Source organism: Physella acuta, unplaced genomic scaffold (genome assembly GCF_028476545.2).
Source record: "Physella acuta isolate Inbredline_101_S28 unplaced genomic scaffold, ASM2847654v3 ptg000060l, whole genome shotgun sequence".
In the NCBI taxonomy this organism is placed as follows: domain Eukaryota; kingdom Metazoa; phylum Mollusca; class Gastropoda; family Physidae; genus Physella; species Physella acuta.
Genome location: NW_026731580.1, coordinates 31207 through 59092, shown reverse-complemented (window position 1 = coordinate 59092; position 27886 = coordinate 31207). Strand labels below are relative to the sequence as shown.

The 27886-nt window shown below is 41.6% G+C and overlaps 1 protein-coding gene across 1 annotated transcript in view; it reads left to right on the top strand.

Moving 5' to 3' along the window:
* Positions 1–27886, top strand: part of LOC131948933 (neuroglobin-like) — an 80552-nt gene that overhangs the window by 46489 nt on the left and 6177 nt on the right. The gene's annotated exons all lie outside the window — the stretch shown is intronic.

Genomic DNA, 27886 nt, shown 5'->3' with positions numbered 1-27886 from the left:
CGTGTTACATTGTTTAGTGCATAAAGCTTATACTAGTAGGTTCAAATCCTGGGCGTGTTACATTGTTTAGTGCATAAAGCTTATACTAGTAGGTTCAAATCCTGGGCGTGTTACATTGTTTAGTGCATAAAGCTTATACTAGTAGGTTCAAATCCTGGGCGTGTTACATTGTTTAGTGCATAAAGCTTATACTAGTAGGTTTAAATCCTGTCCCACTTGTTTTTTCTCTAATATTAGCATAAAAACAAAAATCTATGTAAATAGACTAACTCTACTTTACCTATCCAAAGAAAACTACAGCATCGACGTAAATAAAACAGTCACTATTTACATACATAGGCAAGTTACAGATTGCTCAAGAACAAAAATTTACATTTCATAAATGAATCAATTAAACAGTATGCCATTTGGTTTACTGTGCTTATTAATTTGCTTATAATTACGTCTATCTAATTAGATTTATCTAATAAATTTCCATCAATTTAATTTTATCTCATTAATTTTCATCTAATTAGATTTTATCTCATTACAAATTCTGAGATCAAAGTTGATGATAATTTTGTTTTCCAAAAATTAGCCCGCCTGTATGTTTCTAGTATCTGGAGCAGATGGAGCATATCCGGTTTACTCCGCGTGTGGTGACGTCAGTACTATCAGCCAATCGCAAGAGCCGTTTCAATCTATCGTCTGCACATTTTGATTGGCCGGGTGTAAGCAATTGTCTGAACATTTTGATTGGCTGGGTGAAACCAACCGTACCTTATTTCCGCAGACGTGAATCTGTGATGTAAACTTTTAACTGCTTGAACTGTTAAACAATGAATTAAGTTTAAACCAATCAGCAGACGGCGGAGTGGTACAGTAGTTAAGGTGGGGGGGGGGGGGGGGTAGCAACGTGTGTATACAATGTTTGAGCTACTTTAAAAGGGCAACTTTTTTCCCCGAACTATATTAAGTAATTCTTTAGTGAAGTCCTCTCGTCTATTTATTGCGGAAGGTCGGCTTAGTCCTTGCTTTACTGCAATCATCAGGACCCCTTCTTGTATGTGCAACTGTTCGTAGTGTGGTGCTTGTGGGAGCTTGGAGTTTTTTGAAAGTCTGTTTTGTAAGATCTATGGTTGATGGTATTTGCGTGCCATGTAATGTGTGGCGTGCCATGTAATGTGTGGCGTGCCATGTAATGTGTGGCGTGCCATGTAATGTGTGGCGTGCCATGTAATGTGTGGCGTGCCATGTAATGTGTGACGTGCCATGCAAATTGCTTCGTGCCGTCAATAGTAGCGTGTCGTGTCATGTGTTGTGACGTCATCGGTTGCTGCAGTGTCGTATTGTGACGTCATTAGTAGCGTGTCGTGTCATGTGTTGTGACGTCACTGGTTGCAGCTGTGTCGTGTTGCGACGTCATTAGTGGAAGGTGTGTCGTGTAATGTGGTGTGTCGTCGTGTTCTGTATTTTGGCGTGTGCTCGTGTGTCAGCCATCGCGAGACAGGGTGAGACACACGAGACACACGTCTAATGTTGACAAGGACACACGTAGGTGGACGGGTTAGGACACACGAGAGAAAACTTAATACGACACACGTCTTTAAGATGGCTCAATCTTTCAAATGTGTCGTACACACCAGACCACAAATGTGTTGGACACACCAGGTCACAAATGTGTTAAACACACGGACCACAAATGTGTCGGACACACGGACCACAAATGTGTTAAACACACGGACCACAAATGTGTTAAACACACGGACCACAAATGTGTCGGACACACGGACCACAAATGTGTTAAACACACGGACCACAAATGTGTTAAACACACGGACCACAAATGTGTTAAACACACGGACCACAAATGTGTCGGACACACGGACCACAAATGTGTTAAACACACGGACCACAAATGTGTTAAACACACGGACCACAAATGTGTCGGACACACGGACCACAAATGTGTTAAACACACGGACCACAAATGTGTTGGACACACGGACCACAAATGTGTTGGACACACCAGGCCAAATATGTGTTGGACACACGGACCACTTATGTGTTGGACACACGGACCACAAATGTGTTAAACACACGGACCACAAATATGTTGGACACACGGACCACAAATGTGTTGGACACACGGACCACAAATGTGTTGGACACACGGACCACAAATGTGTTGGACACACGGACCACAAATGTGTTGGACACACGGACCACAAATGTGTTGGACACACGGACCACAAATGTGTTGGACACACGGACCACATATGTGTCGGACAAACCAGACCAAATATGTGTCGGACACACCAGGCCATAATTACTTTGTTTACCCTGGCCTCTATGGGAATGTTGACATCGAATCCAAATTTGAGATCAATGTGTTTTAAGTACTGTTAGCGGTATCGACCCTACAACGAGAGCAGCGCGATACAACAGCGTTCTTAAGTAGCTTCCGTATCGATTCTGGAACGTATTCGATACATTTCATCTTTCAGACAATTCCTTTATCCGGGCGCATTTTTAATTTTGTTTTTGATAGGAAAAAAATATTTTAGAGCACAATAACCGCCATGTTTAATCGAACTCTGAAAATCAATAAGTCTCTTTGATTGCTTCATAATTGTGTTTGTAGTTCGCTTTTGTGTAAATTTATGTTTGAAAGTAAAAGAAGTAAAGAACATTTTATATTATTTTTTTAGTGAAATTCCCGTTTCTGATCTTACGATCCATAGAGAAGATGGGGTAGAGTTCATCATTTTATTTTTTTGTAAATTCAAATATTTCGGCATTTTATTTTAACGTTTAAAGTTGGCATTTTATTTCAATCCATTATGATTAAATTTTATTTTTCCTTTTAACTTTACATTTTGGTATTAGATTTTCTATCTATGATGAAACACATGGCTAAAATAAGTATGTGCTAAACAGCGCTTACTGTATTGCCATAACAAAACTAAGGTTTAGGACTTTAGCCTCTTCTACTGGGGTGTATGGGAGGTGGTGCAAGGCCCATTGTTCTACAGGGGTGTATGAGAGGTGTAGCAAGCTCCATTATTCTACTGAGGTGTATGGGAGGTGGGGCAAGCCTCATTATTCTACTGGGGTGTATGGGAGGTGGGGCAAGCCTCATTATTCTACTGGGGTGTATGGGAGGTGGGGCAAGCCTCATTATTCTACTGGGGTGTATGGGAGGTGTGGCAAGCCTCATTATTCTACTGGGGTGTATGGGAGGTGGGGCAAGCCTCCTTATTCTACTGGGGTGTATGGGAGGTGGGGCAAGCCTCATTATTCTACTGGGGTGTATGGGAGGTGGGGCAAGCCTCATTATTCTACTGGGGTGTATGGGAGGTGGGGCAAGCCTCCTTATTCTACTGGGGTGTATGGGAGGTGTGGCAAGCCTCATTATTCTACTGGGGTGTATGGGAGGTGTGGCAAGTCTCATTGTTCTACTGGGGTGTATGGGAGGTGTGGCAAGCCTCATTATTCTACTGGGGTGTATGGGAGGTGTGGCAAGCCTCATTATTCTACTGGGGTGTATGGGAGGTGGGGCAAGTCTCATTGTTCTACTGGGGTGTATGGGAGGTGTGGCAAGCCTCATTATTCTACTGGGTGTATGGGAGGTGTGGCAAGCCTCATTATTCTACTGGGGTGTATGGGAGGTGTGGCAAGCCTCATTATTCTACTGGGGTGTATGGGAGGTGTGGCAAGCCTCATTATTCTACTGGGGTGTATGGGAGGTGGGGCAAGTCTCATTATTCTACTGGGGTGTATGGGAGGTGTGGCAAGCCTCATTATTCTACTGGGGTGTATGGGAGGTGGGGCAAGCCTCATTATTCTACTGGGGTGTATGGGAGGTGTGGCAAGCCTCATTATTCTACTGGGGTGTATGGGAGGTGGGGCAAGCCTCATTATTCTACTGGGGTGTATGGGAGGTGTGGCAAGCCTCATTATTCTACTGGGGTGTATGGGAGGTGTGGCAAGCCTCATTATTCTACTGGGGTGTATGGGAAGTGGAACAAGACCAATTGTTTTACTGAGCTGCCTGCCATCTATATCCTATGCTGCTCCAACAACCAGTCACCCCCACCCCCTACCGTTTTATTGCGCGGCTTTTTAGCGTTAAACGGGGGAACAGTTTTTAAAAACATCTGGGACGGCGTGGTCGGGTGGCACAGCGCTAGACTGCTAACCCGAAGGTTTCGGATCTCGGTCCGGACTCGAGACGGTAGGACGTCCTTGAAATCCACCCAGATCTGATGTTACCTGACTCAGGTTAGGGAAAGTATCTGCGGCTGAGAATAGGGCCAACCACACCATCCCCACGTATGCTAAGGTCAAGAAACAAGAAGTGTATTTCATCTACCTTATTGATAGTTGGTTCTGAAAGTGTGGGGGGGGGGGGGAGTCTTTACTTTTAATGTCGATCTATGTTTTTATTTAACTTTACAACACCTATTGAATTTAGAAACAGCTATGCGCCGCCCCTCTTTATATATATATATATATATATATATATATATATATATATATATATATATATATATATATATATATATATATATATATATATATAGCTTCCTCATCATTAGGATCTTGTCAACAAAGATGCTGAGTTGAGTTCACACACTGCCTATAGCTGCTGGCTTGCCTGGCTCACTGTTTAGCAGCACAAGTTCCCAGTGGCGTAGCGAGATCGGGTGTCACCCGGTGCGGCACTTAATGGTGTCACCCCCCCAGAGGCGTAGCGACCCTTCCCGGGGACAAACTTTCAAATTTTCGATTTGCACCCCCATCAAGTTTTCGATTTGCACCCCCCCCCCTCAAATTTTGCACCCCTCAAGTTTTTCTCTATATATTTTGCTATTTTTTGCCTTGGTGTCACCCCCTTAAATGGTGTCACCCGGTGCGGTCCGCAACCCCCGCAACCCCCCCCCCCCCTGCAAGTTCCGATGTTTTGTGTAAAAATGGATCAAGTTTGCACGGGTTGTGTCCCTTGTGTCTCCGCTGTTATCTTGTAAAATATGTCAACATTTAAAACATGCGTGGGCGAGATCTTTTGTTTGAAGGATATTTTTTTTCAAATATTGAAGTCATATGAGGGGGTGGGGGTGCGATTGATGCGTACTGCCAGAGTTTCGTCCTGGCATGTCTTGGGGGGGGGAGGGTCTCCTCCTGACTCCCTCTTCTGACTCCCGTTCCTAATTCCCATTCACTCACTCTTCTGAGTCCCACTCCTGACTCCCACCCACTAACTCTTCTGACTCCCTCTTCTGACTCACACTCCTGATTCCCACCCACTCACTCTTCTGACTCCCACTTCTGACTCCCACTTCTGACTCCCTTTTCTGACTCCCAGTCCTGACTCCCACTCCTGACCCCCTCTTCTTACTCACTGACTCCCACTCCTGACTCCCACTCCTAGCTCCCACTCCTGACCCCCTCTTCTGACTCCTTCTGACTCCCACTCGTGACGCCCTATTCTGACTCCCACTCACACTTCTGCTCTAGTCCCATTCCCATTAGCCAACTCTGTCAGCCATGACGGGAGATTCTATTTTTAACATCCAATCAAATGTCACTTCCAAGACTTCTTGTTTAACAATATCTCTTGTTTTAATAGCATCTACGGGTTATTGTTTTACCAAAATGCCCCCCCCTCAACCCTGATGTCGTTACTTCCCGTTTTGAACGCCCTCTACCGTACCCCCCCCCCCCCCACACACACACAATGGATGCGTGGCGCCATGTAATAGGGTAGACGACAACTTAATTCCAAACGACGGAAGGGAAAGGGTTAACCTTTAAAAATTAATTAATTAAAGATGATTGTCTACGGGGATTTAATTTTTTGGTCCAAGTGAGAATGGGGCGGGGGAGGAGGATTAGGGGGAGGGGTTAAGGAAGTCAATTTAGGTTTGGCTTTGTTTTCTTTCATAAGCGATCGAAATGAACAGAACAGCATTACATTTTACACTGCTAGTCTGACGTTGAGGTTTTTTTTTTCAGGCATCTCTTTGGGGGTGGGGGAGGGTTCCTACGGATCACGTACCCCCACCCCCTCCCATCCCTCGGATAAAATTTCAATATATATCATTACATAGAAAACATATACTTTAACGAGAATCCACCCCACACCCGGTATTTTCAAGTCCCATCCCCCATATACACACGGAAGTTTCAAAAGACACCCCCCCCCCCATGTGGAAAAAAAATCTAGAAAAAAAAACTTTTTTCTAGATATTTTACAGTAATTTTTCCGTATAGCGAGACCGATCTATCTTACTGCGCACACTATACTCGGCTTGATAGGACACTTCAGCGCTCTAAGCTTGATGACGCTTCAAGTTAATGCATCGTGAAGTTTGAAAAATCAACTTTTCCAAAAATGCTTAAAAGCGTTTACAATTTCATCTAAAATATTTGCATTGATTTTTTCCCCCTTCTTTTTTAGAGAATTCTTAAAGAATTCTGTTTTTTTTTTTCGTTTCCCAAGTTAAAGTGTTCATGAACAAGTAGACACTGAAGAGCCTAGGTACGGAAATTGGTTTTTCTAAACCTGACCCCCCTAGGGATTAGAGAACAAGCAAACCGGCAAGTGGGAACTAAGTACCTGGCCACAACAATGGCGGCCGTCAGTTGGTTCTGATACGTGCGGTCTGCACTGAGTTGTTGTTAGTGTTGTGTGGGGGGTAAAATGTGTGGGGTGTTTAGTGTGATTGGTTGGCGAAATGTTAGGGGGGGGGAGGTGTTTAGTGAGAGGGGAGGGGGGGAGGGTCTGACAGGGGAGTGGGGTCCACAAAATGTGAAGGGAGTGGCGGGTTTAGCCTGACGAAACGTAATTCTGGAGTCAAGTCCATTACTATTACTATGGAAGAAAAATCCGGCTCTTTGAAATAGATGCGGCCTTTTAAGCGAGGCCCTTTTTAAATAAATGCAGTTCCTAAAATAAATGTGGCTCTTACAATAGAAGCGACTGAAATAAAAGCGACTCTTTTTAAAAAGACGAATTTTAAAATAAACGGCTCCTAACATAAGTGCGGCTCCTAAAGTAAATGCGGCTCATTTTAAAAAATGCGACGCTTTGGTATATGATTAAGTTACTGAGCCAAGATTGGTAGAGAGGTAAAAAATAAATTTCAATTTTATATTTCCACAACAACCAAAGTGTGGTCGGTGGCGGTGTGGTCGAGTTGTAGCGCGCATGACTGCCACTGAGCGATTCTCTTCGGCGCCCGGATTCGATTCTATGGGATTTCCGTGAGTCTACCCAGCTCTGTAGAAACCAGATTGAAGTTGTCGAGGTCACAGAAACACATGTGATTGACGTGGTCGGGCCGGTTAGCCTCATGATTCCTTAACCAAAAGGTCCCGAGTTCGAATCCCCGGCTCGAAAGCAGGGGAAAGCAACCCATCTGGGAAAGACAGCTCTAAAATCAAAACAACTGCTTCCTTGTAGTTTGTTCTTGGATAGAAAAAAAAAAGCTATGGAAGCAAATCCAAAAATAAAAGCAGGCTGATATCGGAGTCAACGGCCGACATGGCGCATAACAAGTTGATACGTAATACTTAATTGTGTTGGAGGGAATCCATTCCAACATTACAATTAAGAACGTAGAAGAAAGAAGAAGAACAGACATAGATATTTATAAAATTCCTTCAGATCGTATACAGGCTAAGGGCAGATAATGCACGCATCGCAGTGGGTAATTATGTTATCATTACGTCCCCTGAGATAATTTACCTAACCGCCCAAAGCTATCAATTTACAAATTAATTAACATTTCATGTTTTTAATAGTGATGTATTTTTGAAACAAAATAATAATTTAAAATAAATTAATTTCTTTTAATTTATATGAGAGAACATACCTTTGTGGGGAAGGTTGTGTTTGTGTAAGGTAGGTTGTGTAAGTGTTTGTTATATTAGATTATCATCATTATCATGGGGCAGATGAAGTAGAGTTAATCTGTATCAGGGAACTCGGCGTATCGGAATATAGTGTGGTCAGGTACCCATCATAGCTGAGTGCACTCAGAGACGTCATACAGACTCAGACTCGGTTTTGAACTCTCGAGACTTTTGGTTTGTAGTCGTAAGCGCTACCATCCGACCACTTAGCCTTAAATAAATAGTTCACACAATAAACATGTAACTGTTGGCAGTTGCGTAGCGAGGTCGGGTGTCACCCGGTGCGGCACTTAATGGTGTCCACCCCCCCCCCCCCCCCCCAGGGGTGTAGCGACTCTTCCCGGGGACAAACTTTCGATTTTCGATTTGCACCCCCCCCCTCGAACTTTCGATTTGCACCCTCCCCCCCCCCCTCGAACTTTCCATTTGCACCCCCCCCTCAAATTTTTCTCTATATATTTTACTATTTTTTTCCTTGGTGTTACCCCCCTAAGTGGTGTCACCCGGTGCGGTCCGCACCCCCCGCCCCCCGCCCCCCTCGCTACGCCTCTGACTGTTGGGACTAGAAGATTCTTTTGAAAAAGGAACGATAGTAAAGACTGGGTATAGTGCTGACCACACTATCGCTTCATGTGCCGACGTCACAGAAACAGGTAAACTCTACTTCACTTACCCCGTAGACCGTCAGGTTTGAAAGGGAACTTTACTTTTAACGATAACAAGTTTTTCTTTTGTCGGTTTTTTTTTTTTTTTTTTTTTTTTTTCTTTTTTTTGAGACAAAAACAAAACATTTATATTTAAGCCCAGTCTAGCAGCCTACCCAGTCGTTAACCCTCCAACTCCCATACCAGGTGATGACATCACACGGAGCCAGTAGTCTAGCTTAACCCTATTGTTGCCGCATGCCTCAATCCGACTGGCTGTGAATTTTAATCACGATATTGAACGATCGCATTAAGGGCTAGTTTTTTTCATAAGTGTATTTTTAAATGAAATTGAAATTTTAAATTTATTTTTTATCTTTATGTTGTTGAAAGATGTTCATTAAAAGATTTTAATTTTTTTTTAAAATATGAATGGTTAAAAAGTAAAGTGTTTTGCCTAACGAGGTGTTATTTTAAAACTTTAAAACTTAAAAAAAAAAGTATTTTATATCAGCTGAAGCTTGTTCGTATGGGTGATGGGTTAAGAACCCGCATTCAGATTTGTATTAAAACGCAGTAAAAATGTCAAATATCGATTGGATACAACAAGAAGAACTACAACCACATTAGAAAGTAATTTCTGTTTATCCCTGTTTGTGATTTCGTGTGTGTATGGGGGGGGGGGGGATTTGTGCACTTAAATTATGTAAATGTAAACTTTTTTCTATTTCGTCTGGAAGGAGAGGAGCAGTGAAATTTACCCCCCTCCGCCCTTAACCACCCTCCCCCCATTCATCCCCTTCCCCCCCCCCCCCACATACTCTCCGAAGAGTTGCCAGGAAAATGTCTTGTTTTCCACGTATAAGCTACAATCTAGATCTGTTAGACCCAACCTCTCGACCGGCCCATATAATTCCCACTGATGATGTACCCGCCACAAACATCAACCTACCGTACACCCATCAACCTCCCAAACACCAACCTACCGTAAACCTATGCATGTCACAAACACCAGCCTACCGTAAACCTATGAACCCATCAACCTCCCAAACACCAACCTACCGTAAACCTATGAACCTTCCAAACACCAACCTACCGTAAACCCATGAACGTTACAAACACCAACCTACCGTAAACCTATGAACTTCCCAAACACCAACCTACCGTAAACCTATCAACCTCCCAAACACCAACCTACAGTACACCCACCAACCTCCCAAACACCAACCTACCGTAAACCTATGAACGTCACAAACACCAACCTACCGTAAACCTATGAACGTCACAAACACCAACCTACCGTAAACCTATGAACGCCACAAACACCAACCTACCGTACACCCATCAACCTCCCAAACACCAACCTACCGTAAACCTATGAACGTCACAAACACCAACCTACCGTAAACCTATGAACGCCACAAACACCAACCTACCGTAAACCTATGAACGCCACAAACACCAACCTACCGTACACCCATCAACCTCCCAAACACCAACCTACCGTAAACCTATGAACGTCACAAACACCAACCTACCGTAAACCTATGAACGCCACAAACACCAACCTACCGTACACCCATCAACCTCCCAAACACCAACCTACCGTAAACCTATGAACGTCACAAACACCAACCTACCGTAAACCTATGAACGCCACAAACACCAACCTACCGTACACCCATCAACCTCCCAAACACCAACCTACCGTAAACCTATGAACGTCACAAACACCAACCTACCGTAAACCTATGAACGCCACAAACACCAACCTACCGTACACCCATCAACCTCCCAAACACCAACCTACCGTAAACCTATGAACGTCACAAACACCAACCTACCGTAAACCTATGAACGCCACAAACACCAACCTACCGTACACCCATCAACCTCCCAAACACCAACCTACCGTAAACCTATGAACGTCACAAACACCAACCTACCGTAAACCTATGAACGCCACAAACACCAACCTACCGTACACCCATCAACCTCCCAAACACCAACCTACCGTACACCCATCAACCTCCCAAACACCAACCTACCGTAAACCTATGAACGTCACAAACCCCAGCCTACCGTAAACTCATAAACCTGTCAACATCTCTCTAATTAAGTCTGGAACTGTACAGGAACATAAATACCAGCAACAAACCCTTCAGCTCATCGGTTTTTTTGTCTAGTGAATGCCAGATAAAAATGTATACCCAGTAAAAAAAAGTAAATAAAGCGGGGGTGATCTCCCCTAAACTTTCTCGTATACGAAAAAGTAAAAAATAAAAACGTTTGCCCCTAATAAAAACAACCAACATTTTTAAAAACTTAAACCTACAACATTTATTTAAACTTAAACTTACAACATTTATTAAAACTTAAACCTACAACATTTTTAAAAACTTAAACCTACAACATTTTTAAAATCTTAAGCCTACAACATTTTTAAAAACTTAAACCTACAACATTTTTAAAAACTTAAACCTACAACATTTTTTAAAACTTAAACCTACAACATTTTTAAAAACTTAAACCTACAACATTTTTAAAAACTTAAGCCTACAACATTTTTTTAAACTTAAACCTACAACATTTTTTAAAACTTAAACCTACAACATTTGCCCTGCACGTGACGCCGATCACGTGACAATGAAATACAAATATTCATTAAAAGCTGTTCGCGGTTGTTGCTTGTCTCCTTTATTACGGTTTTAATACCGTGAACTTATTTTTTCTTCGTTCTTAAATTAATTGTTGGGGGGTTTCTCCCAACACAATTAACTATTGCGTGTCAATTATGTTATGCGCCAATTTGGCTCATTAACTCTGATTTCAGCCTGCTTTTCTTTTTGGATTTACTTCCATAGCCTTTGTTCATCCTAGAACGAACTACAAGCCAGCAGTTGTTTGATTTCGGAGTTGTCTCTCCTAGATGTGGCTGTCCCCAGATAAAGAGACTCACTCATCTGCCGGGAATAAGGGAGCCAACAGAGATATAAACTATTCTCTCTCTATCTCCCCCCCCCCCACTCTCTCTCTCTCTCCCTCTCTTTCTCTCTCTATCTTCCTGTCGTTGACAAGAAAAATAACGTTTTAGAAAAGTAAAAATAACAAACATTTTCCTAAAGTAAAAAAAAGGAGGCTCAAGTCTGTAGGAAGTCCCTGAGTCAACTCAGCTCTGATTGGTACCCGACTCGCGTTACGGATAGTAAATGCGGCTGACCAATACTAGCTTTTATGCCCGGGGCACGAAAACAATTGAATTCTCATCTGCCCATAGATAAACAAAGTCCGAATTGGAAAGTTTAAAAAAAAATCCAGTAGTAAATAAAAAAAGTTTTTTTTTAAATGCTCGTGTCAGTATCAATGACGTCACACACCACCATAAAATAATTAGGTTAAGTTAATTAAATCAGCAGGTAAACTAGGTGCACCGAATCATGCAGGTTACCTGAATCATTTAATGGCATCCAATCAAAGCAATTGTTGTTTTCTGCCCGGGCTAATGGCTGAGGTTGTAAAAATCAGATCGGTGGCTTACAGAGGTACTTCCGGCATCTCTGGGGAGGGGGGGGTGGCTATGCCCCCCCCCCTCTCCAATGCTCCACCTTAACTGCTCCCACCCTCCCCGGAAGTATTTTAATTTTTTAAATAAAAAATATGGGCCTTTACCATTATTATTCTAATAATTGCCCGCCATATGCCGGAAGTTTTCAGATCCGCCCCGAAGATCTTTGAAATCCAACCCTTATAGTGAGGCCAGAGTTAGGTGGTCATGACCTATGTCTACGTGCCTGTCCATAACAACCGCCTGTTTGTACCGAGTCTATGATGGCGTCTGCCTGCGCAGCTGCATTTATTTCCTCCCCCCTGCGGGGCTCATAATTCTAGTGAAATTATTTTACACTGAATTTGAATTTTTTTTAAATTTGGAAGTTTTATATTAAAACTATCGACACTGAATACAATGTTAATACTGAAGTTAAATCAAAGCTTTATCCAAATCTTAACCGTGATAAGGGTAACTTAATACAACGGCAACTTTGGTGGACGTGCGGTTAACACATAGAACATCAACACTATCACACATGTGTAGTGTGCACTTAAACACGCACGCGCACACACACGCACACACACACACACACAACACCAGCACACATGTATAGCGTTCTCTCTCTCTCTCTCTCTCTCTCTCTCTCTCTCTATCTCTCGCAAACACACACGCACACACAAAAACACACATAAGAAGTATGCTCTCTCTCTCACACACACACACACACATACACATCAACACAAGCACATAGATTGAGTGAGTATTCACTCTAACACACACACACACACCCGCACACAGATGAATTATGCTCTCTCCCACACACACACACACACAACGCCAACACACAGATGTCGTGTGCTCACACGGAACAAAAACATGACCTCCGACGTCATGAAACCCTGCACGTGATGTAGCAAACATCAACTGCAATCCCATGTTTGTTTGTTTCTTTTTTTATTTTCCTTTAAAATATTTGATCGCCCCCACCCCCACCCCACCCATCCCCCTCTATGCTAAACTAGATCTCGTTAAATTCATTTTTCAAAACGATTCCGAATTTCCGGGAATTTCCTAAGGAAAAGTTTGCTTTGAATTTGCGAGACGTCTATCACACAATGCTAATTCTGATAGTTTTTTTTTCGAATGTTATCAAAGGTTGAGTAAATAGGAAAATAAAACGACTAATTTTATTTTTTTCCAGCATGATTTGATGAGGTTTTTTTTCCTTTAATAGATTCCTGCATGTCAAGAGCCTTTTGAACTGTAAACGGAAGTTGGATGGGGAAAAAATCTGAAATTATTTTTTTATGTGACCCCCTCTACTGTTGATGTTGGACTCCTGCATCCGACATCAAATATTATGTTGAAGATATAACTACACCCCACCCCCCCCCCCCCTTGATAAATGTTTATCATTATTTATGACCCCCATCTTTTAACCGTTGTCACAATGAGACCCCTTTCTCTAGCCGCCATGGCTGAAACCCCCATTGAATCGCCATTGATGACTGGTCCCGTATCTAAAAGACCCCCCTTCTCCAAACGACATTGATGTGTGACCCCCTCCCATTTTTCTAACCGACATGTATGGCTACCCCATTATCTAACCGCCGTGGTAACCCCTTCTTTAGCCGCCATTGATGGACGACCCCCCCCCCCCCCCTCCTCATTTTCATCTTCCAATAAGCTACCTTTCACACAGATTTTTTAAAATCACCGAACATCAGGCAGGTATTAAGTTGTTTGAACAGTTTGGACCATAATTTGTTGGTTTAGCCCAACCATATTCGTCGAACGCAATAGTGTATCAGTTTCCTATGCAAACCGCGCTGAATCGTGAAATTTCGTGAACTGTGCTAATCTTGGCGATACACATAAAAAGAAAAAAAAATATTCACAATGAGGGAACTTCCGGAGCTAAATATAGCAGGGATGTACTCTCCAATGAAAAAAACTATCATTCACCTTTTCCAATATAATCATCCGCTGTCAACGCCCGCTTGCCTGATATTTCAGCTTTCCTGGTAAAGAAGGGTTCAGAAAATATTACCAGTTAGTTCAATTTCTATAGACGGGTTTTGTAGTTAAAATATTACCAGTTAGTTCAATTTCTATAGACGGGTTTTGTAGTTAGAAAATATTGCCAGTTAGTTCAATTTCTATAGACGGGTTTTGTAGTTCAGAAAATATTGCCAGTTAGTTCAACTTCTATAGACGGGTTTTGTAGTTGAGAAAATATTGCCAGATAGTTCAATTTCTATAGACAAGTTTTGTAGTTTGAAAATATTACCAGATAGTTCATTTTCTATAGACGGGTTTTATAATTCGAAAATTCTATCAGATAGTTATATTTATTTAGACGAGTTTTGTAGTTAGAAAATATTGGGCCTTATCAAACTAGTATTACTGGAGTATGACTTGTCTCAAAGAAACCATGTCTACTAGTCAAACAGCAAATCAAGGACACAAAAATCTCAGATATCAGTTCGCGAGTTTTCGCCTCAGAAGCTTCACGTTACCTGGATGTTTTCAAGCCCGTCTCACTTTAGTTACACCATCCCGGATTTAAATCACAAACAGTGACAAACAGAAATTACCTCCTTTTGTGGTTATAGCATTTCTTGTTGGATCCAATCGATATTTGACATTTTTACTGTCTTTTAATAAAAATCTGAATGCGGGTTCTAAACCCATCATCGATACGAACATGCTTCAGCTGACATAAAATACTTTTTTTTTTACATTTTAAAGTTTTAAAATAACACCTTGTTAGGCAAGACAATTTACTTTTTAACCAATCTAAGCCTTGCCGGGTTCGACTTTTGCAGATTTTACACATTCAACTCCTGTCCAATCTTTTGACACCTAACTGCCCGACCCCTGAGGGACGACATGGCCTAAAGGGTAGAGCTATGGCTGCTAACCCGAATGTCTCAAATTCGAATCCGGGTTCAAGTCAGTAGGACGTCCCTGAGTCCACCTAGCTCGGATGGGTACCTGACTCATTTTAAGGAAAGTAAAGGCAGCTTGGCCTTCCCTTCATATGCCGAGGTTAAGAAACATATAAACTCTACTTCATCTGCTCAATGGATCGTTAGGTCTGAAGAGGATTCTTTACTTCTTTTTAACTTTACCCGACCCCTTGACAACTACCCCATAGCGACTATGATCCAACCATTCGCCCTTTGTGAACTAATCCATAACGACTATGGTCCAATTATTGGACCTCTGTGGACTATCCCATAACGTCTACGGTTCCACTGTTCGACTGCTTGACATTGACTGCCCCTAACGGTTCCACCCTTCAAGAATATTTACCTTAGAGTACCGCCTCGCCCTGTTCACGAATGAGTTGCCGCCCCCGTCATTCAGAGAGTTTTATTTTTAGCTGGAAACTGTCAGGCGAATTTCGCAGTTCGTCTACGATATTGACTTTACCGAGGGGCGGAATTGTGGCCAGCACTTGATCGGGTCAGGGCTAGGTTTGAATAATGGGGAAATGTGGCCAACACTTGAAGGGGCCATGGCCACGTTTGAATAATAGGGAGTTTGGCCAACATTGATGAGGGTATGGCCAACACTTAATGGGGCCATGGCCAAGTATAATAATAAGAACGTGAGGCCATAGCCACTGACTAAGTATTGTTAAGAAATACTGGGGCCAATATTTGATGTGGCCAGGGCCAGGTATAATAATGAGAAAGTGTGGCCAACGCCTAATGGGGCCATGGCCAGATGTATAATAATAGAGGAGTGTGGCCATAGCAGATGACCAGCCATTGTTGAGAAGATACTAGAGCCAAGGCGAACAATTGATTAATGGTTTTGTGAGGCCAGTGTTAAATGAACAAAAAAAAATCGAAGTTTCACACTGTTGTCACATAATAAACAATGGCAAAGGGGCGACTAATATGGTGGAACAAATGTGTGTTTTTACTTTCTCGTATATACGAAGTATAGAGAAAGTCTTGTAATCGTGCAAAAAAAAAAATCGAGATTTTTACAAATCTCGACGTTTTACACCTCACTGATACGGAAAAACATAATTTTGCAATCTTGTCCGTATGTCTGTGTGTGTGTGTGTCTGTCTGTCTGTCTGTCCGTGTGTAAACACGATAACTTGAGTACCGTTACAGCTAGGTTGATGAAATTTCATATATAAGTATTTTATCAAAATCGTAGATCCGTATCAACTTTTGAGCGATTTCCGATAACCGGAAGTGGTACTTTTCCTACTTTGAATTTTTCAAAAGCCTATAACTTGAGTACTATTTCAGATAGATAAATGAAATTTCACATGTAAGTAAAAGATCTAATTCTCTACCTTCTGTTAAATTTTGAGTAATTTCCGTTGACTGGAAGTAGTAATTTACGCTACTTCCGATTTCTCAAAAAACTGATGTAAATTTTTAAAGTACTAATAATATTGCGCACTATTATACGCGTTTTTATTTGGCGTTCACTTGGTGTGTAATTAATCTGTCTACGAGATTTTATTCTATTTTTAAAACTTTAAGTATTTAAAATGGATTAAAAAAATTCATAAAAAAACGTTTTAATAACAAGCTTTTATGTAATGATGCACTAAAAAGTAGAAAATAAATTATAGACTACTATTTAAATAACTATAAAGAAAAGCGTGGGTCACTTTAGTATCTATTGGATACCTTTACTAATGTTAAGGAAGACACCCACGCTTTTCTTTATAGTTATTTAAATAGTAGTCTATAATTTATTTTCTACTTTTTAGTGCATCATTACATAAAAGCTTGTTATTAAAACGTTTTTTATGAATTTTTTTTTCAGTACTTTACATGTTTTATCTACAATAGAGTTACATGACTAAAAACCATTGCGCGCCTACTGAATATCACGTTCAGTAGGCGCGCAATGGTTTTTGAACGCAGCCATTACGTGGTCGTGATGGCGCAGCTATTGATGACGCGTGTGGTGTGGTTGGCTAGACATGCCTACTAATTCGGTCCAAATTTTAATTAATTAATAAAAAATTAATTAGGCATCCAATTAAGTCAAATTTAGATTCAGATTGCATTGTCTTCATGTCTTGACCCACGTGCCAACTGTGAATCGTGTCGGTCAAGTAGAAGTTTCCGAATTTTCACTCCTGCGTTTCCGTCTAGACAGACAGACTGTCGACTGACGAGGAAGTGAGTTAAATAAAAGCTTGTAATAAAAGCTTGTAAAAATCATGTCTATAGCCCGAGTTCCCATCCCCTGTTATTTTATATAAGAATATTCGAGAAAGTTTAGGGGAGATCACTCCCGGTTTATTTATATGGTGAACTCTTCCAGTTACGAGGTGAATTTTGTTTTTACTCGGTAAATAAACAGTTGGAGTTGTACTGTTTTATTGTAAGTTCAATATTTTATCCTGGTTTCATGGTGTTTCTTTCAGACATCTTTTCTCGGGGTAGGGGGGGGGGTGGCGGAAACTGGTAAAAGTATATATTTCCTTAAAACTCCTATTTCGTTCGGGGGTGGGGGTGAGGTAGTAGAAGAGCTTCCTCGAAGAGATGCCTGAAAGAAACACTTCGTTGATTACATTTTTTTATATGGTTGATACAGAGTGAACTAGTTTGTTGAAAATATTATCTTTTCCCGTTGTTCGTATGTTAGACATGTTAGGTGATTACATTTTTTTTAAAACATGGATCACCATTAAAGATGGCCGCTGGCTCGACATTTTAACACGGATGGCTGATCAAAGCAGCCAGATCAATTTGCTAAATTGGCAGACAGCTGATGAATCTGGACCACGTGGTGTCTTTCTGGTGTCATCGCGTGGTGTCATTATGGTGTCACCGCGTGATGTCGTTGCGTGGTGTCATTATGGTGTCACTGTATAATGTCATTATGGTGTCACTGTATGATGTCATTATGGTGTCACCGCATGGTGTCATTATAGTGTCACTGTATGATGTCATTATGGTGTCACTGTATGGTGTCATTATGGTGTCACTGTATGGTGTCATCGCTTGTTGGTGTCACACTGCACTGTTTGGTGTGTGCTGACGTTGTTAACTGAACAAAACACCAGCCACAAAATTATGTGTGACGTCGGATTGATCAAATCTCTTGATAAGTTTTGTAATTTGTATGTTATTTATTTTATGCAATCAGGTCTATCTAAGGATCGATTCTAGAAAACACACTATGATAAAAAAACCCACATAAATTGCCACTTTGAATATTTTAACCTAGAATGACGAATAGAAACTATCCTTCATAAACGCGTTTTAACACACTGAAGCCATCTGAAAGGTTTTTTTGTTTTGTTTAGATTCTTGATAAATCCTGTATTTTAACAGTGGTTCTTAATATTCTTCATTGGGTACAAGGTATTTTCACATGAAGACAACGGTCAACATTCACAATTATCATAAAACTTTAAATTAGTTTGTCTGGACTGAAAAGAAAACAAAATGGAAAACAAAATAGGAAAACAAAATAGAAAACAAAAATAGAAAACAAAATATAAAAGAAAACAAAATAGAAAACAAAATAGGAAAACAAAATAGAAAACAAAAATAGAAAACAAAATATAAAAGAAAACAAAATAGGAAACAAAATAGGAAAACAAAATAGAAAACAAAAATAGAAAACAAAATATAAAAGAAAACAAAATAGGAAACAAAATAGAAAACAAATAAGAAAACAAAAATTTGCTTGACCGCCATGGAAAACTAAAATGTAACCTTGCTAAGCTCAGCTTACTAGGATGGGGGGGGTAGCTCTGCTGAGCTTGAGGATAACCAACAAACGTGATTACATGCCTCGGTTTAGCCCTAATGAGATGTCATTAATTTATCAGAACTAATAGACCTAATGGCATTGGATGTGTTCTCTCAGAGAGACCCATCACTATAGTTGACCCATCACTATAGTTGACCCATCACTATAGTTGACCCATCACTTTAGTTGACCCATCACTAGAGTTGACCCATCACTAGAGTTGACCCATCACTATAGTTGACCCATCACTATAGTTGACCCATCACTATAGTTGACCCATCACTACAGTTGACCCATCACTAGAGTTGACCCATCACTACAGTTGACCCATCACTAGAGTTGACCCATCACTATAGTTGACCCATCACTAGAGTTGACCCATCACTATAGTTGACCCATCACTAGAGTTGACCCATCACTAGAGTTGACCCATCACTATAGTTGACCCATCACTAGAGTTGACCCATCACTATAGTTGACCCATCACTAGAGTTGACCCATCACTATAGTTGACCCATCACTAGAGTTGACCCATCACTATAGTTGACCCATCACTATAGTTGACCCATCACTATAGTTGACCCATCACTATAGTTGACCCATCACTATAGTTGACCCATCACTATAGTTGACCCATCACTATAGTTGACCCATCACTATAGTTGACCCATCACTGTAGTTGACCCATCACTATAGTTGACCCATCACTAGAGTTGACCCATTACTGTAGTTGACCCATCACTATAGTTGACCCATCACTATAGTTGACCCATCACTAGAGTTGACCCATTACTATAGTTGACCCATCACTATAGTTGACCCATCACTAGAGTTGACCCATCACTATAGTTGACCCATCACTATAGTTGACCCATCACTATAGTTGACCCATCACTATAGTTGACCCATCACTGTAGTTGACCCATCACTATAGTTGACCCATCATTAGAGTTGACCCATCACTATAGTTGACCCATCACTAGAGTTGACCCATCACTAGAGTTGACCCATCACTAGAGTTGACCCATCACTATAGTTGACCCATCACTATAGTTGACCCATCACTATAGTTGACCCATCACTAGAGTTGACCCATCACTAGAGTTGACATGGTTAAAAAAAATGGTAAAAAATGAAACAAATATAAAGTACATTTATAATAATCAGCTTTAAATGCTCTCAAAATAAGAAGAAAATTACTTTCTTTAATAAAAGTACTGGTCGCTCTTGAGATCATTTACACTTTTTTAGCGACCGAAACTGTTTTGTAAGAAATCAATATTTTTTTTCTTATTTTCTAACAATTATAAAGGTTTTTTTTTTCGGTAATTCCCTATCATTTCTACTTTTGACCTAGTTAAGCCATGTTTGTTTACAAAAGCCGTGTGGTGACGACAAAAAACAACAACATTGTTTTGGCTTTTTAAAAAAAAATATGTTTCTTTAATGTCTGAAATTATGAAAAACAATAAATACGTTGAATCTTCATTGAAGTAATTTTAATACAAAAACTAAAGAGTCCAGTTAAAAAAAAAACATCTAGATCTAGATCTAAGTTTTAATTACACTACACTTGACTACACTGGTCCAACCTGTGTAATCACATTTGGGATTATTCATGATGCCTATGTCCGATAATAGACTCTTCGAAAATATGTGTGTTGGGTTGTTAGTCGTATTGTAATCTCGACTAATTTTATGGTTAGAAATGAGGGTAAGGCGTATGGTAGGACTAGGGTTGGGGTACGGTAAAGGATAGGGTTAGCATTGACATTAGCAAGATGCGTGTGTATTTTATTTAACTACCAGTAACCTAACACCCCCATTTTAAGAAGATTCTATTTGCTATTTTTTAGCCAAGTGAATTAGATATACACTCCCCCCCCCCTCCACATACACACATGAGAACCGCTGGCCAGATTTTGTCAACGATATAGGCCTACCTCAGGACCAAGTGGTCATTACGAAAGTCTTATAACACGTCATACATTCTGGGTGCGTTTCCTTCTTGTGGCATAGATGGCGGACATAGATGGTGAACAAAGATGGCTGCCGGGATGACGTGTTTACATGGCCAGGGGATTATGTCAGTCAGATCGATTTGCCAGATTGGCCGTGTAGCTTAGAGAAGGACGGGTGACCAGGAGCGGCCATTAATTAAACAGGTTCAGATGAATTAGATAAAACTTAAGTCGACCAATCGGGATGGATTATCTGCCCGTAAAAATGTTTTCGGTTTTTTCTTCGTATATTTTGTTTTCGTCTTTAAATCATGGCGTGCTATACCTATTTAAACCTATTTGGCAACTTAGCTGAAATGTTGACGACTATAGGTTTAAGTGTATTGTTATATAAAATATAGTCACACTTTTTAGATAATATATGGGATACGTTAAGTGTTATTGTTTGATTTGATGGCTTGGCATGTTTTGATTAAAATCTGTTGAGATGTGTTAAGAAAGAATGACCCAGAGTTACTGCTTTTAAAACCGAATATGTGTATGTGGGGGGGGGGGGGAGATATTTGAAAATCGATGAATATACTGTGGAAAAAGGTCAAATAAATGTTGCCCCGAGCGAACCGAACAAAACGAAAGTGCCAAGTCTGGATAACTCTAAAAACTAAACAGGAACTCCGTCACGAGTTAGTTTATGTTTTTCTTTCATTGAGTCTGTTTATTTTTGTCTGTGTCTGGGCCGGTGCGAGCAATAGTGTAAGTCCAGAGTTAAATGTATTGGACATCTCATCATGTGATGACATAAACTCTACAAACCACACTGTAAAACTCTTTAAGTTTAAAGCACGACATAACTACCCCACTGGTCCGATCACCACAAATCCACCATCCCTACCATCATGATCCCACCATCTGTACCAAATCACGTCAACCATCCCTACCGCCTAAAGCCCACCAGCGCTACCATCCTCACCTCACAAGCCCTACAATCCTTAACATTACACGCACACCATCTCTACTAAAAACCCACCACCATACCACCATAAGTCCACCAGCACCACCACCCTACCACCATATGCTCACCACTCAGCACCATAAGCCCACCACCCTACCACCCTACAACCATTAAATCACCACCCCTACCATCAGAAGCCCACCACTCCTACCACCATAAGCTCTCCCACCATAAGCCCACCACCCTAACACCAAAAGCCCACCACTCCACCCCCACAGAACCCACCCATGTATTACTACACTAGTCCGGCTAGCCACGCCCCCTGGGTTCCTCTAATACCATCTACACCGTGGGACAGTCTCGGATAATAAGTTCAGCAAATGGCACAATCATGTCGTTTTCTGGGGCAGGGGGGGGGGGGGGGGTGGCACGTGGGTGGATGGTGATGAATGGGGGAATGGTGGATGGGGGTATTGGGGGGGACCTAATGTCGTGGGTGCTTAATGGAGGGGGAAGTGGTCATGTCGTGGGTATCTGGTGGAGGGGGGGGGGGTCATATTGTGGGTATCTGGTGGAGGGGGGGTGGTCATGTTGTGGGTATCTGGTGGAGGGGGGGTCATGTTGTGGGCATCTGGTGGAGGGGGGGTCATGTTGTGGGCATCTGGTGGAGGGAGGGGGGTCATGTTGTGGGTATCTGGTGGAGGGGGGGTCATGTTGTGGGCATCTGGTGGAGGGAGGGGGGTCATGCTGTGGGTATCTGGTGGAGGGGGGTCATGTCGTGGGTATCTGGTGGAGGGGGGGGGGGTCATGTCGTGGGTATCTGGTGGAGGGGGGGTCATGTTGTGGGCATCTGGTGGAGGGGGGGGGTCATGTCGTTGGTATCTGGTGGAGGGGGGGGTCATGTTGTGGGTATCTGGTGGAGGGGGGTCATGTTGTGGGCATCTGGTGGAGGGAGGGGGGGTCATGCTGTGGGTATCTGGTGGAGGGGGGTCATGTCGTGGGTATCTGGTGGAGGGGGGGGGGGGTCATGTCGTGGGTATCTGGTGGAGGGGGGTCATGTTGTGGGTATCTGGTGGAGGGGGGGTCATGTTGTGGGCATCTGGTGGAGGGAGGGGGGTCATGCTGTGGGTATCTGGTGGAGGGGGGTCATGTCGTGGGTATCTGGTGGAGGGGGGGGGGTCATGTCGTGGGTATCTGGTGGAGGGGGGGTCATGTTGTGGGTATCTGGTGGAGGGGGGGGTCATGTTGTGGGTATCTGGTGGAGGGGGGGGTCATGTCGTGGGTATCTGGTGGAGGGGGGGTCATGTTGTGGGTATCTGGTGGAGGGAGGTGGGGTCATGTTGTGGGTATCTGGTGGAGGGGGGTCATGTCGTGGGTATCTGGTGGAGGGGGGTCATGTTGTGGGTATCTGGTGGAGGGGGGGGTCATGTCGTGGGTATCTGGTGGAGGGGGGTAATGTTGTGGGTATCTGGTGGAGGGGGGTCATGTCGTGGGTATCTGGTGGAAGGGGGGGGGGGTCATGTTGTGGGTATCTGGTGGAGGGGGGTCATGTCGTGGGTATCTGGTGGAGGGGGGGGTTATATCGTGGGTGGTTGGTGGAGGAGGGGATTGTGGGTGTTTGGTGGAGAGGGAGGGGTCATATTGTGGGTGCCTGGTGGTGGTGGGAGTTCATGTCGTGGGTGGCTGTTAGTTAGGCGAGGTCGTCGTGTCGGGGGTGGGAGGTGGGAGGTCAGAGGTCTCTGGACCTACGAAAAAATTCCATTATCCGCCAACTGTGTGTCCTGTCAGTCACAGAGATAGGCTGTAATTTTCCTTGAGCTCATAGACTCGCAGGGGAGGAGAATATTAAATTGATAATCGTGAAAGACAAACGAAATCTAGGCCGATAGGGGGCGTAATTTAGTTTTGTCTGTTAATGTCATTGGAAATGCGGGACTTATTTTTATCCCATTGTTACTGGAAAAATGAATAGAATTAGGGCTAGTGCTGGAAAAATTAGAAGGGTTAGGGTTATGGCTCTAGTAACGAATAGAATTAGGGCTGGAATAAAATATTAGAGTTAGGGTTAGGGACGGAATAATTAATAAAGTTAGACTAATTTTGTCTAGAATGAAAGGGTTAGAACTGGGGTTTGGGTAACTAGATATTGGACGCATCAGAAGTCCTATAACCAAAACCGACTAACTGCTCTTATTAAGTGTTTCTTTCAGGCATTCTTCGGAGAAATCGGAGTCGACGGTTAGTAAATGTTGACACGTAATATATAATTGTGTTTGAGAAAATCGTATCCAACTTTATAGTTAATAACGAAGAAGAAGAAGAAGACCTTTTTATGAAGGTAGATTGTTTGTTGTTATAAGGTTAAAAAAAATAAAATTCAAATTTAGTCAGCATTATATGAATCTATCCTTTAACAAGAATCTCATATTTGGCCAGAATTATAAGAATCTACCTTTTAACCAAAATCTTAAGAATCTTATAATCGGCCAGAATGATAAGGATATACTTTAACCAAACTCATAAGAATCTCATATTTAGCCTAAATGATAAGAATCTACCTTTTAACCAAACTCATGAAAATCTCATATTTAGCCAGAAAGAAAAGGATATATCCTTTAACCAAACTCAAAAGAATCTCATATTTAGCCAAAATGATAAAGAATTTCCCTGTAACCAAACTCATAAAAATCTCGTATTTCCCAGAATGATAAGGATCTGCCTTTAACCAAACTCATAAGAATCTCATATTTTACCAGAATGATAAGGAACTGCCCCTTTAACCAAACTCCTAAGAATCTCATATTTAGCCAATATGACCGTAGGGTGCTTAACACCGCCTGACCAGCCCTTACAAGACAAGAGAATAAATATAATGACAGGACGCGGGAAGACGGTCAAGCGAGGATGTCTGCTTTAAGAAACCGCTGAGATTGACCTGTGGGCATCACAAGGACAATTTTCTAAGGGGGGTGAGCGAGGACATACACACAAGACAGGTTAGCATGCCCGTGGGGGAAGGGGTTGGGGTTAGATGACCTATTCACACAGATCAAGCAATTAAGTCTGGGACGTAGGTGACCTTTCTTTAGGTCAGGAGAGTTATTTCCCTGTCTATAGATCAAGGAACGACAACCGTGAATTAAAGTAAATAAATAAACTATTACTGTTTTAATGTGAACGACAGACACTATGAAAATAAAAGAAATTAATATACAAACAAAATTTTGGGAGCTCGCTTTGTAACTTTAATTCTCAAAATGTATTGTATAATACTAAAGCGAAAATGGGAAGGCAAACTAATACTGTAAATTACATGTCTGAGGCAGAAAAAAAAAAGAATGTATTATTCTATAAAGTGATGAAAAATATTTTTAGATTATATTACCCATACCGCCCCCCCCCCCCCCCACCAGTGTTTTTGTCAAGCATCTAATCGGGCGAAATAGAAAAACATAATTTATATAGAAAATATATACTTTTACCCAGTGCTCCCCCCCCCCAAACACACACACGTAGAAAAAAGTCTGAAACAAACACGGCCCCCTATTTTTCATTGCTCTGCAATAAGTTCCTACGTTTAATTACAAGCCCCATGTTTACTAATTCATATGGCCACATGTGGGCTCAGATCCTCCCCCACCCCCGGGGTGTTGGTCCTGCTAAAGATCAAGTAATCCCTGATCACACTTGGTAACATCACATCATGATGTGTAGATTTGGCCAGGATTTTTGTGTTACGTCACATCATGATGTGTAGATGTGGTCAGGATTTTTGTGTTTGTCCCATCATGATGTGTTTATGTGGCCAGGATTTTTGTGTTTGTCCCATCATGATGTGTAGATGTGTCCAGGATTTTTGTGTAACATCACATCATGATGTGTAGATGTGTCCAGGATATTTTTTTCTAGACGACTATTGTTTAAAACAGACCATTGTCCGCTTTAACGTGATCTACAAAGCAGGGTTTCTTTCGGGCATATTTCAACGGGGAAGGCACTTGAAACTTTCGGAGGAAGGGGGCGTTTAACTTTCCGAAGGGGAAGGAGACACTGGTTAAATTTTATATTTCTCAGATAAATTATACATTTTTACTATTTCGTCCGTGGGGTTGGGTCGTGCTCCGGAAGGAGTGGGGAAGGGGTGGCAGTACCCTAAGAGAGGTCTGAAAGAAACTCTTTCTACAAAGAGGGTGTTCAAGTTATGGTATAATTCCATAGGGTCAAACTTCCACAACACCGTATCGTCGTAATCAACATTTTTCAGTTCAGTTCGGTGGTGGGTTTTTTTCCCAGTGTGTACCTTAAATGAAAAACCCGTGTCATAAAAGTAGAAAATATTTTAACCCATTTAACCACGAATCGAAACAACACCGCCATCTTTGATCTATATTTAGCTTGGGATTTTCGCAGCGGGTTTAGATTTTATATTCTGTACTTCGAAGCTCCATAATTTTAGGGCTTCATTGACGTCCTCTAGTGCACCAAATATCCATTTCTGTTTGTCAAAATGTAAGCGGCTTAGAATATTTTTAGCAACTGTTATGTAAGTTGAATATATTCTTTTTCTTTGAAAACATTTTACTTTATAGCAACAGAATGATTGGTCAGACATGTGGCGGGAATTTAGGCCTATAAATAGAAGCAATATTTCCGGTAGATTTCAGACTTTTGGCAGACGATAAAATGGCCAGAAGTGGAAATATGGCGACTGGTTCTGTCAATACTGATGGATATTTTAGACCTAGCGCGCGCGGTGATGCATCGTTTTTGTAATAAACAGTTTGGATTGGCTGGAAAAAATATCTTTGACCTTGATGTGAAATGACGTCATGCCTACTTAGGGAATATTTTTTTGGGCAGATATCGAATTCTTTTGGTTTTAAAATACATTTTTTTTATCTTGATGCTGGTTTCATTGTATTATAGTGTTGAATATTTATTACGGAATCGGTTTTTTTTTTTAAAAATCGCGGGAGTTCGATATTTAATTTAAGAAACATTGTTTTTTATATTTCTTGGGAATTTAAATATAAAGTGCAATATATTTATTATGAGGGGCTGTAAACATTGCATTACACGGCGTTCGCACTTCGTCCAAACTTGTAAATGAAAAATACACAGTTAAAAATAAACATGTACTTGTACAAATAATGTTTTGGTCTCAGTTTTGACGTTTGCAATGTAAAGACAATCATCGTCATTTTTACTTTCTCATATACAGAGTATAGAGAAAGAATTGTAATCGTGCACAAAAATCACATGAAATTTTCCCCAGTCCTTTATCACATCCGGAGTATAGAGGACTTATTTTAATCGGGCAAAAATTATAAATTATATCCAGATATATCAAAATTTTGGCGTTTTATGCGTAAACGAGTCGGAAAAAATGGACTTTGCAATTCTGTCCGTATGTCTGTGTGTGTGTGTGTATGTGTGTGTGTTTGCTTGTTTGTTTGTGTGTGTGTGTGTGTGTGTGTGTATGTGTGTGTTTGTGTGTGTGTGTGTGTGTGTGTGTGTGTTCAAAAACGATAACTTGAGTACAGCTGGGTTGATGAAACTTGCTAAACCCGTAAAGTCTCGAGTTCGAACCCCGGGCAGATCAGGCTCGTTATTTTAATCGGGCAAAAATTATAAATTATATCCAGATATATCAAAGTTTTGGCGTTTTATGCGTAAACGAGTCGGAAAAACGCGTACGTGCGTGCGTGCGTGCGTGCGTGCGTGCGTGCGTGCGTGCGTGTGTGTGTGTGTGTGTGTGTGTGTGTGTGTGTGTGTGTGTGTGTGTGTGTGTGTTTTCAAAAACGATAACTTGAGTACAGCTGGGTTGATGAAACTTGCTAAACCCGTAAAGTCTCGAGTTCGAACCCCGGGCAGATCAGGCTCGTTAGCTGGGGACAGCAACTCCTTCTAGGAGAGACAACTCCAAAATCAAACAACTGCTGCCTTGTAGGTTGTTCTTGGTTGGACAAAGGCTATGGAAGCAAATCCAAAAAGAAAAGCAGGCTGAAATCGGAGTCAATGGCCTCAATGGTGCATAAACAGTATACTTAAATATTATTGGAAAGAATCCATTCCAATACTAAAATTAAGAACGAGGAAGAAGAAGAAATGGTACTTGACTTTATAG